At 40.9% G+C, this 6,105-nt stretch overlaps 1 long non-coding RNA gene across 1 annotated transcript; it reads left to right on the plus strand.

Moving 5' to 3' along the window:
- The first annotated feature begins 1,968 nt into the window (after nucleotides 1-1,968).
- On the plus strand, nucleotides 1,969-5,743 carry LOC114007727 (uncharacterized). The gene is made up of 3 exons (XR_003549309.1): nucleotides 1,969-2,054; nucleotides 3,557-3,681; nucleotides 5,635-5,743. It is a non-coding gene; the product is annotated as an uncharacterized LOC114007727 (long non-coding RNA).
- Nucleotides 5,744-6,105: the final 362 nt, after the last annotated feature.

Below are 6,105 nucleotides of genomic sequence, written 5' to 3' on the forward strand. Positions count from 1 at the left end.
ACAAAGCAACACCCCCCCGCGGGGGGGGGGGGGGGGGATGGCCACGCCACAATCCCTTCTCCTCCATTCTCCTCTAGGGATATTGGGCACTCATGCACACGTGCCCTGCATGAGTTTAAGCCACTGTGTCTGGGACTCAAACCACAATTGACTATATGGGAGTCCATCAATGTAGCCATTATACCATCTGCTCATCCCATGAGTCTTAAATTTCTGACTTCAGTTTTCTCAGTCTGAAATTCTTGGGTATATTTACACCAACTTAAGGTTCACTTTCTTGTTTGTTTTCACATGATTTTCTGGTACTCAGGCATGTTCTCAGAGCCTGACACTATGCTGGTGCTAAGTCATAGTATCCAGCTATTACATCTGGTACTTCAGAAATTTTACAACTGCCACAGAGTTATCACTCACTAAATGAAATTTCCCATGGTAGGTGTTTATGTCACAAAGCTTAATTCTAAGAGTCCAGGGAAGAGTCCCCAATGAGGGAGAAGGAAAAGCACCTCTGATTTCAGACACTACCTTACTTCTGGGTAAAATCAGTCACCCTACCAGGAGGCTCACTCAGAAGACAAGTACCTAACTGCTTAAAATAGCCAGAGAGTACTTTTTCCTTATGAATCAGATGTTGCAAGGAATTACTAACTCTTACAGTATTTATATGAGCATTGTTTCACAATCAGTAACTAGAATTGCATAGCAGGGTTGAACCCATTCTCTTGTTTAGGGTTTTTTTAGTTTCAGCAGAGAAAAAAAGAAAAGAAATTCCTGTTTGTGTGGTATTTACCCGGGTGTTGATGCAGGAATGTGTGACTGTTATTTAAGAGACTTTCATTCTGTTCAAGTTAAAATCATTGTGATCTGAATTCTATACTTTAAAAGCATCAGTTAATCTTTATAACATAAATTAAATTAAAGCAATTGTGGTTATTGTCAGGAGACTGATTAAAATAAAGACGTCAGGTGTATGTCCATCTTAAAGTAAAATTTTCATTCTGAACCAAAACTGCAGGTCTCAGGCTGAGCTCCTTGAGTAATGGCGACCTGATGGGACTGCTTTTCTCCCTGGACCAAGCTGATTCTTGAAGTCTCCTCGTTGTCTTCACAGAATGTTTGTTGGGCAAGCAATGGGGTTGAGGACCTGAAGGAAACCTGGGGAGAGGAATGCGAGTGGCATTGCTGGTGGGTTATCTATGGCTCTTTGAGTTGCCATCCTGGTTGGCAAGCATCCATGACGCTAGTTCCCTTCACTGCCCTTTCCCAGCCAGGCCAGGCTACTCTCATTCCTGAATCCTTCTGCAGGTCCCCTCATCAGCCATTCCTGTGCACAGACTTCGTCCTGCTGCCAAAAGCAATAAACAGCCTGTCAGACTTGTGCATGGGACTATTACCAAAGGGGAACCGAAGGTCAGAGAATTTCATCTCCAAGAGGTACCAGGACTATTTCAGAAAGCAGAAGTGCCCTACTCTCCCTTCAGTGATGGTCCTCAAAGGGGAATTGGAAAGTGCCGGGGAAAACCCTGAAGAAATTCTGAAATAATACACTAGAGTTGGGGAATTCTGAGGAGAGAAAACATGCTGCAGACTTTTTGCTTCTCTCTTTTTAAATAGCATGTACCTTGCTTATGTGCCGAGCACATATTTCACTACATAAGACTATCTTTCGAGTTCCCTTGTCCTATGAATTTATCAACTTAGTAAACTTTCACCTAAACCTTTTTTTTTAATCATTTTCTATTTTTTAGCAAAAATAGCTATAAGGACACAAGAAGTTCGTTAGCACTTATTTTCCATTGACTCAGCACTGGATTTATTAATCTAGAAGAGAAGCCACTGGACACTACAAATATGGTCCTGCCCTTGGAGAGCTTCCATTGTGGGGATCTGAGGAGCCAAGCCTTTCTAAACAAATTATACAGTCCTGCTTTGAAGGTTTGCCATTATTTGGAAAAGAAAAAGAACATGTTGGTCTACACTGAATATTGAGGATAAAGTATCCATGTGAAATTCTGTAACAGGTCTGGCATAACCTCATGTTTGCATTATGGAAGGTAAATATTCTTGGTTTTATGCTTGAGATTTTTGGAAAAGAAGTACTATAAAAGAGAACTCTAGGCAGTATATAACAATGTAAAACCACTGGTTAAAAATTAAAACATTTAAAATTTGCCATAAAAATAAGTCATCATTTCTCTGTATTCTTTTTATTTTTTTCTTTTCGAGAGAGAGGTTTTCACTATAGGGTGCGTGCGCTTGCCAGAAAGACAGAGAGAGACAGAGAAATAGAAAGCAAGAAATCACCCCCTCCCCCAGGGGAGATGGCCACGCTGCAATCCCTTCTCCTCCACTATCCTCTCGGGATCTTGGGCACGCACGCACACACACCCCGCGTGAGTTTTAAGCCTCCAGGTCCGGGACGTGAACTGCGGTTGACTACGTGGGAGTCCAGCAACATAGCCATTACGCTAACTGCTGGTTCTCCCTCTCTGTATTCTTTTAAGGAAATTTAGCCAAAGATAAATGCTAAGTCATTAGTCATTTCAGTCAAAGCGGTTTCATCAGTTGCTCATCTATGTAGCAATGATATAAAGGTTACAAGGAGAAATCGCATTGTGTCTGATTGTTTTACAGGGGTTAATTTTTGTTGGGAATTCTCAATCTTTATCCCCACTTCCTAGGAGCAGATCTTCTCGCTTCCAGATCAATCTATACTCCCACTGTCTATGAGGACATGTCATAGCTTCTCCTTGTGAGCCTCTGCTTACCCAACTTTTATAGCAAAAGACAGTTTCTTACTAGGTTTATTTTGAAGGTCTAGGCCCATTTGTGTTCTTTGCTCAGAAGTTACTAATACACACCCTTATGACTCCACTACATATAACTGCTTTGTCCAGAGCCAGCCCTTATCCTGCCAAGGAACAATTCCCTAACTTAGGAAATCAGAGCCACTAAATAAACTCTCTGGCTCTGCTTTTAATGCTTCTCTGAGCAAAAATTAAATGCTTTGCTAATATAGTTGTCAAGAAATTGTGTTTGGGACCTGGACTAAGAAATACGTATCAAGATCTTCAGCTGTAGCCCTGTACCTCGAGACAAATCAAGGTTCACTGGGCTTCCAGTTCCTAATGTGATTAAGGAAGACAAATAGATTTGGAGAACTGCCTCCACACTACTCTTGAATAACCACATCAGCTCCCTTTAATTATTTATAACAGATATAAATCTAAACAGTTTCAAGCTAGCGAGGGGTTGTTATCTTGAGTTTACTGGAAAGTGCTCAAGCTGTGGAGTTAGTTACTGGGGCATGCTGGACCAGAATTAGATAGCCACAGGAGGCTAGGGAGCAGGCCAGGTCAGCAGAGCCTATGCAGAACAGTAAACAGACTCTCAGAGGACAGTAAAGAACCTCACTACGTCAGCACAATGTCCTCTGAGGGCAACAGCCAAACTGATTTGTATAAGCAGCTCATGCCAGTGAAAAATTCCAGGACAAAAAGATCATTCTTACCTATATAATTTTAAAAGTCTATCCATTTATTCCTCCATGATCAAGAAAGAGAGATAGAACCCTGCAACAGTCTTGACACCATGATTCACCTCTAGCCCCAGCCAACCACAGAGCATGGGCACAACTGCATCTGGCTTACCAGGGTGTGAACCTGGGACCCTCCCGTGCAGGTTAGTCTTGCAGAATGCCTCATTTTATTGCTGTACCACCAACTGACCCCTGTTCTTTATTGATTTGTCTTAATAGCTTCTCCTTCTGACTTATTACCAATATGTTTGCCACCCCTCCATCCGAAAGCTGCCACCCAGAAGTTTTAATCTCCCTTTTATTCAATTATTCCAAATCTTATTCCAAATCAGAACTCTTATATCAAAAATTTCAAGATGTGTATACTATTTTTTTAACCTACTACAATAAATAACCCAGAGTTGCATACCTGGGTATCTAAAACAGTGACATAAAGTAGGAAAAATCTAATCACTTCTAATTCTGTGAGTTTCATCATCTACAGTCCAGAGGGCACAGAAGCCTAAACACCAAGATCATCAATATCAGTTTGTGTGTGCCTTTCTGTTTTTCTCCATGCACATGTATCTGTACATGTATGGCACTATGATCTGTGATGTAAAAAAATGGAAGCAATATAAATGTCTAAAATTAGGAAATGTTTATCTATACTATATATATATATAAATGTATTATACATATGCACAGATATACCTCTTCCAAGAGAGCTTAAAATTTTGGTAGGTGTGAGGGTATGCAACCTAGATACGGAAGGCAGTTAACAGTACACCTCACTAATTATTCACTAAAATAGGCTGACACATACCTTAATGCCAGGGGATCTGCAGATCTGATCTGATCTGCAGGACACAGGAAACATCCTGACCCTGGCTAGGTCATGCGATGCCTGTTCTATATAATGTTTATGGCTTACATGTTTATATGATAGTAACAAGGTCAAAAAATGTATACACTAAAGCGCTTATCTCTAACTGTAGAACTTCAATCACATCCTTGGAAGCTTGCAAACAGTTCACTGTGCCTGGTAAAATGTATAAATAAAGAAGCTCATCATGACTGAACAGCTCAGCTTATCTGTGTTCACCTGCATCTCTGCTTCTGTGTCTTTCTTTCCTTCCTTTCTCTAACTTTCTTCTTTCACAGCACCAAACCCCAAGGGGACACTGACAATATTACCATCGAGAGAGATGTAACTCTTAAGCTTGTCGGCAGATACTGACAGGTAGGCCTTAGATTTTAATATTATCTATTAAAAATAGAAGTAATTAAATGCCTTACACAAGGGACCAGCAGTTAGCGTAATGGCTATGTCACTGGACTCCCACGTAGTCAACCGCGGTTTGCATCCCAGACCCAGTTGCTTAAAACTCACGCCAGGCACTTATGCGTGTGCCCAAGATCCCGAGAGGACAATGGAGGAGAAGAGATTGCGGTGTGGCCATCCCCCCTCGGAGGTGATTTCTCGCTTTCTGTCTTTCTGTTTCTCTCTGTCTGTCTGGCGAGCGCACGTGCCCTATAGCAAAAACCTCTAAAAAAAAAAAATACCTTACACAAACTGGGTTATGCCTAAGAGAATTTATTGGAATTTATCACTGGAAAGTTCAGAGGCTGGACCACCATCAGAGTGAGCTGTCCAAAGGTTCATAGGGTCTCCATGCTGGGGCTCACTTCCTCTTGATTTTGCTTTTCTGTATGTGTCAGCTTTTGTTACATTTCTTTCTTTGTGGTAGAAAAATCGCTGTGGTAGCTCCATAGTGGATAGAGAAAGAGTAAGGTCAACTCTTCCTCCAGTCATAAAACACCTTTGCTTCCCTCTGATTGGACCAATGCAGACCAATCGCTGAGGCCAGGGGACTGCTGCACTGGCTTTAGGTTACATTATGCCATCCACATATCTATCTGTTTCTGTCTACCTATATTTGGCTGTCTCTACCTGTGCAGGTGTCTACTTCCCCACCTCAATGACATCAAGTTTGGCCGTAACTTCCTCTAGCTATTGAAATACAAAATGCCAATGTTCAATTTCAAGATGTGATTCACGTGTTCCATAGGATTGCTGGCTTCTCACTGAAGCAATTTTTTTTTTCTTTTCTCAGGTACAAGCATTCAGAGACAGTGTGCAGTTTGCTATGCTCTTCATCCTCTCCACTATAACTCCAAACAGAGGCTTCATCATCAGCCTGGGTTCAAAAATGAAGATGGAACTGACTAGAGTCATAGCCCATCCATGATGTACCCGTAGCATGAACTATACCTTTGTTATTATTAGCTGCTGAGATGTGGGGGCTGTTTGTTACTGTGTTGTAACCTAGCATGTCCCAACTGGGCTGAAGTACTGCTTGGTCAGTTTCTAGCTTAAGAAATATTGAAAGGATTGCTTTATTTCTCTAAACTTTAGATTCTTTATTGGTAAAACAAAGATAATATGTAAAATTCCTGGTACATATGAAAACATAAAAGTATTCATTTTAATGCTAAGAATTATTATTCTTACTTTCTTGGAGAAATTTATTCTAATTTAACTTAATGCTGATATCTGAAAAAGGAAGCATATTATTCCTTTTTAC

Source organism: Tupaia chinensis, unplaced genomic scaffold (genome assembly GCF_000334495.1).
Source record: "Tupaia chinensis unplaced genomic scaffold, TupChi_1.0 Scaffold000225_1, whole genome shotgun sequence".
Lineage (NCBI taxonomy): Eukaryota > Metazoa > Chordata > Mammalia > Scandentia > Tupaiidae > Tupaia > Tupaia belangeri.